Genomic DNA, 9,660 nt, shown 5'->3' on the forward strand with positions numbered 1-9,660 from the left:
TCAGTTCAGAACTCAGACTCAGTCTCTCACTGTTTCTCAGAGTCCTGGTTTGATGTGCCATTGTCAGCCCTCCTTTGCAGACAGATTTTCCTCACAACACTGCTGCGGTGGAAGTCCAGTCTCTAGGGTTTTATTCAGAAGAACTGTAACAGGTCTGGGTTTTAGCAAAGCTTTTAAATGCATCCTCAACTTCAGTAACTGTTACTTTTATAAGATTCATTTCTTGTATCTTCTCTGAGTTCCTCGATGAGTAATTTCACCTAGGAGGGCACCTGATTTCCCTGGAAGGCAGAATCTCATCAGTCTTTAAGAGACAAAAGGAACGGCCAGAAATGCAGCTGCATCTGATAATAAAAAAAAAACCACCCAAAATTACAAGTTTCAGAACACCTGGAACTGTCCTGCAGCCACACAGAGGCTCAAAGGTGTGAGAGGCATTACTGGAGAGTGGTGAATTCTGAAAGCCCAGGGTAAGTGCAGTGGTGCTCATCAGTGTGCTCATCTTGTTTGCACAGACTCGATGAGCTGCAAACCTGTGGAACAGCTGGGATTATACAGTGTGATCCTGGATTTACACTCTGAAACTACATTGATGAGCTTTTCCTGTTGGGCTTTCCCTATTGATCTGCCTCCTGAAGTGTATTGAATGTTCATCATGATGGTTTGGTGGGAAAAGGCTGTTGTTTCTTCTATATTTCTTTATTGTTTAAGAAATGTTCTGTAGTCCAAGGAAGTGCTGTAAATATTTTGAAACATGGATTAAGTTTATTTCCTATGTGAACCCGTGCTAATTCCACAGGATGAGACAATGATTATGATTTTTTTCTCCAGTTTTATTCACCTCAACAGAAAAGAAACTTTGATTTCTATGTCACTGTAAAGAACGCGTCAAATATTGTTTTTTTAATGAAAATAGACTTACTTTAAAATTAGTGAAGTTTGTAATTTTTAACAAGAATCCAATCTATATTACACTTGTAAATGGTGTTTAAAACACTTCTACATGTGAACAGCTTAACAGATATGAATATATCTCCCCTGAGTTTCTCTTTGGAATGAACAAAATTATTCGCAGAACCTCTGATTTTTATTCTTAAATCTCAAAGGTCAGAACTTTCTTTAACTGGTTGGGCTGGAGGGTAAGGAATCTTATCCTGATTGTAGCTAGGTGAACAAAAATAATATTAAAATTCTCCTTTTCCTCACAAGTCTGAATTGAGATGATTCAGCAACTATGGGGTTTAGTCTCTTTTAAAGGAGAAACTTGAAACAGTACAAAGACATGTTAAAGTTGCTATTTATTCAGAAAACCTTAAGGTCAATTATATTTGGGGTGTTATTCCTTTAACTGTCATAGATAAAATAAATGGTCAAATATGTTATTTCCTCTAATCTTCAGCCATTTTATCTTTATGAAATTAAGCAAACATTTACAAAATGTTCCTAGAGAAATCGGGGACTCAATGAAATGTGTGAATTCTCCAACAGGAGTGCAGATACAAAATAAAGCACAGGGCAGGCCCGGTGCAGAACTGTGTGGTGGTGATGGTCTGGTTTTCCTGGGACAACCAGCAGCCACATCTCTTTTCCCATACATAAATGGCAGTTAGCAATAGCTAGAAACAAAAGGCCCCTCTCTCACTCCCTGAATACAGTGACATTCATTCTCAGAGAAGCAGGGGCAGCTTTTTGAAAGCAGACTTCTTCAGTCCAACAATAACACACAATGAGTTATTGACTTGTTTATATATGGAGCTCTTTTCAGTAACTAACTCTGACTCCCCACAGTCTGGACAAATGATTGATTTCGTTGTTAGAAAAAGAGAAAGCTCTTGCACTAAACTCTGTAGTGCAAACTACTTTTTCCCCATTTGTTCCCCCACTGAATAGGACCTTATTAAAATGCACTTTCCAAAAAATACCTGCAGCTGGCCTTTATAAGCATGTTTTGTATATATAAATAAGTAATTTGTCCCACTCTTTTGTATGGTAACAAACCATTGGAGAATCTTGTCAACATATATATGAAGGTTGAGTGTCATAGGATTTTAGTTAAACAATATTATTTATATTGATATGCATAAAAAGCATAATTGTAAAGGTATTTACAGTAGGTGTTTGCTATTTGGTTTCAAATAATAACTTTTCAAAGTTAATAGGCTTGATGGGTTTTTATTGAAATATCTCCTTTGGGCACCAGTTGTTAAAATAATATGCATAAACATGTTATTCTGATACTTTTATATCTATGGTCAACTAAAAAAATATTTGAATAACTATTGATTGATCTTTTAACTTTTGCAAATTTTTGTAGTATATAATTTATTTTGTTTTATTTTTTATGTGCTCCTTATGTTCATTCTTCATATACATTTATAGACAGCATTTTATTTTAAAGAAAACGAGTCTTCTTATATCCTCTTTTATTACTATGTGTTTTCTTTAATAAATAAATAAGTGCTTGCTTTCTTTTTTACAAATTTGAATTCTAAGACATATCACTTAAAAAGATGCTGCAAGTGTCCATCAGCTGCATTGCAGGAACGATTTTTCTACGGGAAAGAAAGGATGCAGAGTTCTCCTGAGCCCTGCAATTTGTTAATTACACAACACTGCCGGCAGTTAAGGGCTCATTAGGATGGTGCTGAAGGTGTTTCCTACTAACACATATAGAAATGCAGTGAATCAAAGGAGCTAATGCCACCTTACTGCTCATTCTCCAGGTTCTTACACCTGTGAGGTTGTGGAAGCCGTGGCCTACAGGATGTAAAATGTGAGCATTTTGCTGCAATTAAACGTAAGCATAGCCCTTGTATCCATGTGAATATTCCTTGTGTTTCTTACAAGGTGTAAGGCAGGGGGGACTTTTGATTTTACTAATTTGTATTCTTTTCAACTTTTGTGCATGATTTTCTTTTATCTTCTTGCTTTTCATTCTTAATCTTTAACCTGTTTTCCAAACAAAAATATTTTTGCTTATCATGCTTACTTCCTTTTTCTTTCTTTAATGTATTTTTCCTGAGATAATTTAGCTGCATTTTGGAGTCCTAGCACAGACAGCTCACCGATTTCCACCTCTCAATAGAATTGCTCAGGCAGATCTGTTTAACTAAATAAATAATATTAACATAATATATTATATGATATTATGATGTTCACTGATGCTTACTAGAACCTAGTTAGAATTACCAAAGATTTAATTTAAAAAAAAAAACCACCACAAAACCGAGTGGGTAAGTTGTGAGGGGAAAAAAATTAACTAAATGTCTCTGCTCTTCTCAATTTTCATAGGAACACCAGGAACTGGCACACTTTTGAAAGAACACATATGAGCAAAGCAAAGAGTACTTGGAAAGAGCTTTATTTTCTGTAGAAGTTCATGTGTAGAGCAGAAAGTTGCTGCAGAAATTAATGCCTGTCTTGTTATCCTTAACTTCTGTGCATCTGGCTTGGGGGTGTAGATCAGGAGCTCACAGTATCATCATTCTTAACTGGTTGTGGAGCCTTGGGGGAGGAAAAGGAAGAGCCATTCTTCTGTGTAGCTTCTGTAGCCTTTTGTGAGGACCCAGAGATCCATCGGATTTTCCTGTGATCTCAACGTATCCCTACTTACAATTGACTCGTCCCTCCCCCTGTGTATCTGAATGTCCCGGGACAGACCCTCAGCTGCACTCAAGTGGTGTCAGCTGAAGTTGGTGGCTTTTTAACTCGTTTAATTGAGTGATGTGCAAACCTGGACTCACGCCTTCTCTGCCAAAGCCTTTCAGAAACTCTGTGACCTGTAGCTTTGTGGAGCTTTGGGGCTTTTTTTCTCTCCTGCAACTTCAGGTGTTACACAAAGAACCGCATAAGGACAGTCAGAAACAGATCCTGCTCTTTGAAAGATGATGCTGTGGAAGTATTTTTGTTTTATTGGACAAGTTACGCTCGTCTGACTGGAGAAACATATATTTTCTGAAATGTAACCAACAGTTTAAATATTTTCCACTCAGTACAGTCCCATTCAACAGTGGTAAGCATGATGCAAGAATAAAATTAAGTGTGTATGCTGAGAAAAAAAGGACACTGGATGCGTGGCTTTCATTTTCATTAAAGAGAAGTGTGGATTCAGAATGCAAATTTGCAAAGAGCTGTGACCGAAAACAACTCTTTTGGCTTAAACTTTTTTTTTAATTTTCTTTAAAGATGTTTTACTTTATTTTTACTTATGCATAAAAGTACAGGTGTATGTGCTCTGAGATCCTTAATAGTGCCCTGAATATTTCTCAAAATAAAGCTCTTGGATCCTTTGCGAGCGTCCAGGCATTTTCTCATCTTTAGTGTCAGAATTTTAACAATATTTTCTGTCAAATGAAAGGCACGTGCTGTACAGCTAACTTTGTCAGTGGCAGGAAGAAAGCCCCTCTGTGCTAAGGCTAACAGTAATCATCTTTAACTTTTATATTTACTTAAAAGCTTATCCATCTGCTTGCAGTTCTTCTGGTTTCCTTTTGAGCTGTAATTGCTGAAGGCCGGTGGGTGTACTGGTGTCAATCAAATCTCCTGGTGACAGCAAGCATATACAGAGCCTTTTTTTTCCTTTCTGGAGATTTCATTTACCACACTCAGTTGAATAGTTTCAATTGTTTCCAACTTTGGGACAGTAGATGAAACCCTGGTTTCATTGAAGTTAATGTCTGATCCCGACTGACAGGTGTCTCGGGGAAGGCAAAGGCATCTCAGAATTCCCACTGTTCAGGGTGGGATATGTAGACATGGGACCAATCCCTACCACAGGTAGGGTACAAGCAGAGTTTAAATAGGACCCCCTCAATGAGCTGGAAAGTGGAACTTTTAAACAAGCATAAAAAAAGCCATTGACTACAGTTAAAACTAGGATGGTCTTAGTTTCTTTTTAACCTCATCTTTACTGCACATGACTTAGACATAGTTTTCGCCACTTTAAAATAGAGAAAAATGTATTTAGGATATGTGAAGCTCTTAGGTTGTTCATTCTGAAAAGTGTCTTTTGTTATATTACAAGCCAAGGAACTCTAATAACATTTAAAACATATACCTTTTAAATTCGATGCAGAATAAAAAAACAAATTCACAGAAAAATGCTTATATGAAAATGCATAAGAAAATACCATATATGTTTATATTAAAGTGTTCCATAAGGGTTTTTAATCCATGTGTCTGTACCATTTTATAATTCAATCTTTGGCTGGAGTTTGCTTTTAGTATTCAGAAGGGAAAAATCATTAGATATTTTTTCAGTGATAACAGAGGAATTATACTTAAAGCCAGAGGAAGTAAGTGAATTACATCAAGCAATTTTTGTTGAAAAATAAGAGAAAAAGAAGACCAAGAAGACTATATTTTGAAGGCTAGAAAAGTTATTTTTTGTAACTGACTTTGAAGCTTCACATAAAATTAGGACAGTTTTCTACCACTCTGCCTCTTAGTGAATCAGTAAAACAATAGTAAAGAGTAATTTTGGGATACAATTTTCTGAATCTTTAGATTTACAGCTTTTTAAGTGGAGTACTGTGATCCACAGATGCAAGGGGTAATTTCCCTAACAGAGATATCAAGAGCTGTGCTAGGCAAGAGCTGAGAACTTGATATTTTTCTGTGCTTTGTTTTGGAACACACAAAAAAGAACTCCAGGATGTCTGTATGTATATATATGTGTGTGTGTGTGTGTGTGTGAGAGAGAGAGACTCTATTTTGAATTTAAGCTCTCATTGGCTTGTGATCCTGTTGTATTAATCAATTTAACCCTACTTATCAGAAACAACTAAATACCTTGTGAGGTCAGCATCAATACTGACAGGCAGAGAAAACCTCAGTCCTTATTGAAGTAAATGAACCTTATGATGGGTGATGACTATTATGAATATTTTTTTGTAAAACAATTATTCACATTCTGGAATATCTCTGAGATAACCCTTTTCAGTGTGAAGTCAACTATTGCATTCCCCCTTCCCCTCCCCCAATTTCGTTATCTTTATCTTCCTAATTCCATATTGAGTGATCTGATGTGAATGCTTTAACTTTCTTCTCTTTTCTCGCCCTTTCTGTGTAAAACTACACTGAAGATTAACTTCTAACTCAAGGACAAATCAAAAACTGAGAAGTGTCATTAGGATCCATCCATAACAATCAAATATTGGTTTTTACTGACATCTGACATTGATCAAAAAGAAGTAAGAGCAGCTCGTTCCCGATTTCATGTAAGGAGCAGCGCTGAGCTACTTATTCTGCCCCCAAACAGAATTTTGGTAAGTGCAATTACCTTCTTCTTTCATCATTGTGCCAGAATAGACATAAATTTCGTTGACCCTCTTGCTGGCACAGATTTGTCCCTCATGGACTACTTCACTAACTCTGTTTCCTCTATTTCCATGAAAATGTATAGCCATGATTCAGTCCTCCCTCCTTGCTGCTGCCAGCCTACTTTCTGCCAAAGTGTTTTGGAACAAAGGAAAAACACCCCATGGCTGGGTGGGAAGGATGGGTAAGAAGCTTGAAATGAGGTAAAAATTCAATATATTCCAAAACATTCTATGTAGTTGCTCTCAGTGTGTTTAATGTCATCCACAACCCCAGCACTGTGTTGGACCCCATGTAGAGTATGGATTCATCCTGCCTTTAGCAAGAACCTCCCTCCCTGCAGGGATTATATCTCATACAACCAATATAAGTTTAGGTAGAGATCACACTTTTTATCACTTCTGCAACTTCCTAAAGAAACTATGGATGTTTATTTCAAATTTTCTTTCCCATGTTTTTAAATACATGATTCCTTTCACCTGCAAAACTATTTTTAAAAGAGACATTTCAACATAGCAAAGTGTTTTGTATTCAGTTAAGAATTTAAGTAACTCCTTTGCTTTTGTTATAACTGTGGTGCTGCTCTAATTATAAACATTAAACTCTGTTCTGCTCTTTTAGGGGAAAAATGTAGTTTACAATGTCAAGACTCAGTAAGCTAATCATAAGATTATGCAGGAAATATTATAATGAAAAGCTATTAAATCAAGCATTTTTCTTACAATATGTCATGTGGTGAAGTTGACAGCATATTCTATAAATGAAACATTAATACAGAATTCATGGCAGTTAAAAGTCAATAATTATTTCAGCATAAGTTTCTGGATGGTGAAAAAGTATTAGTCCTTCAGACTTAATTATTATTAAGTATTAGTATTATTAAATATAAGTATTAGTAAGACTTAATTATTATTAATACATGCATTTTATTGGAAAGATACTAGTAAATATGTATTAACATTTCATTTCCTGGAGTAATTAAAAATATTTTTAGAATTATATCAATGATACTTCATTTCCCTACCAATAACTTGTATTTGCCAATAACTTGTCTCAGTAACATTACTTTTCCTTGTCATCTACTAATTTCTAACAACTCGTATTTTTCTTCAATAAAACTGACTCACTAAACAACAGATCCATGTAGACCTCAGTCTTGATCTCCTTACTTTGGCAGAAATCCTAAACTATCTGCCTGAAGTTGGCATGAATAGCTTTTCCAGTTTCATGTACTTGGTGATTTTATCTCTGCCTGCTAAAAGCAAGTACCAAAAAAAAAGCAAAAAAGGTCTTAATGACCCTTAATTTACTGACAGAAATATGGAGGTAGAAGACAAACACTATTATTACCATAACAAAAATACGCCCAGAACCACCCTTGAAATGTTTAGAAGGCCATGAAAATAAAAAGGAACAATAAAATTTATGTAGAGAAAGAACCATGTATCGTGGGCAAAATATTAAACATCTTCATGATTCTAGATGCTTAAGATTTTCCAGTAAATGTCATTCAGTTAGTTCAGGGACACTACATTTTCTGCATGGAGCTTGAAAATTAACAACCCAGATATACAAATGCACTTGATTTATTTTAATGTTGTGAATCAAATGCAAGAGCTGTTCAGGGTGTTCCCTGCTCTTCAACAGGGCGTTTTACCTCTCCTCCTAAAGACTTCTGGCAAAAGCGTGGAAGTGGTGACAGGTACTGCATGACCCAATGCTCAAACACCTTGTCTGGGAACAGGCACACTTCTCTTGGAATTCTTTCAGGAAGAATTTCTTCCCAGAAATGGTGATTGGATATTGGAATGGGCTGCCCAGGGAGGTGATGGAGTCGCGGTCTCTGGAGGTGTTTAAGGAAAGGCTGGATGTGGCACTTGGTGCCATGGTCTAGTTGACACGGTGGTGTTTGGTTGGACTTGATGATCTCAGAAGTCTTTTCCAACCTAATTGATTCTGGGATTTGTGAATCTGAACCTGAGAAAGGAGCTGTTCACCTTTGCACCTGGGAGCAGCTTTAACCTGTGAACAACCACGAGGAAGTGAGGAGCTGAACTCTGCAGCAAAGCCTGCAAAGTGAGGTGAGTACTGATTGCAAGGTGGTCACAGTTCTTTGATTCTCTTTGGAATTGTGACATCCATCCCCAGAGAATGTCAGCCCCTTTATCATGTCTTTTGGATAACTCAGTTGGTTGTCCATATTTCACGTGTCCTTCAATGTGGATATTAATTTCATTATCACTCAACATTAGCCTGAATACCAATTCAGTAGTGCTTCCATGTTAAGTGGCCAGCTTTATCTCTGAACTTTCCTTATGTTTGAAATTAATTCAGTAGTACTTCCATGTCAAGTGGCCAGCTTTGTCTTTGAATATTCCTTATTTTTGAAATTGGTCTAACTTAACAATTTCTTGTAAGTGTAATTCGAATAGAAAGTATTCGGTAAACTACTGGGCATATTAATTATCATATGTGTTATGAAAAACAATAAAATGTAGATATATTTAGTCAGCCCAAGGTTAGATTATTATTCACCAACAACTTAATTATGCATTCAAACAATTGGTTTAACACAATTGGTATCACTGGGATATGTGATATGCTTCGTATTATTTAAAAGGTGCTAAATCTGAATATTTGCACTCATAATAAAAAAAACTAATTGTGGCACCATCACAGCCTTACTTTTGATGTTTTTATGGTTTCTGATTACCTTTTGAATAGTCTCGTTTGTATTTTACAATTAGAGCAATAAAGGGCTGTGAAATTCCATTTCTTTCATTCCTTGGCATTCTTCCTGTGAGATTCTCAAAGGTGAGTGCTGCTGATGCCATATTTTGTAAGTATTTGGGCATATGCAGGTGCAGATAAGTGCACAATGTGATTTTCAAGATGTGGACAGTACTTCCTCTCTGTTGGGGAGGAAAATGCTGGAATCTTTGGTGGGGAAGTCATCATTACTTCAGTCATTACTTACTAAGAAAAGTCTTCATGATTCCTGATGCTATTTGTTTTGCCTCGTTTAGAAAATAATTACAGATGCTGGGCTGAGATCCTGCTCTAAATCAATACTGCAGTTGTTGTAGCTTGGCTGGTCTACACCAGCTGAGGACTTGTTTCACCAAATGTAAACTCTTATTGCTGTTCTCACAATTGTGTGTGTCCTGCCCCTTGTTCAGGTTTCAGTTGACAGGTTCAGTGCAAAGTGGCTCGGGGCACAGAGTGGGCTCTGAGTAACACAACATTTAAACTGCCAGCTGACTTTCCAGAGCCAAACTAAACAGGAGAGGCATGAACAGATGCTGATAATAGATGGACTTTGTGTGTAGACATGATATAAAT

This window comes from Corapipo altera, unplaced genomic scaffold (assembly GCF_003945725.1).
Source record: "Corapipo altera isolate COAL_440 unplaced genomic scaffold, ASM394572v1 100, whole genome shotgun sequence".
NCBI classification, from domain to species: domain Eukaryota; kingdom Metazoa; phylum Chordata; class Aves; order Passeriformes; family Pipridae; genus Corapipo; species Corapipo altera.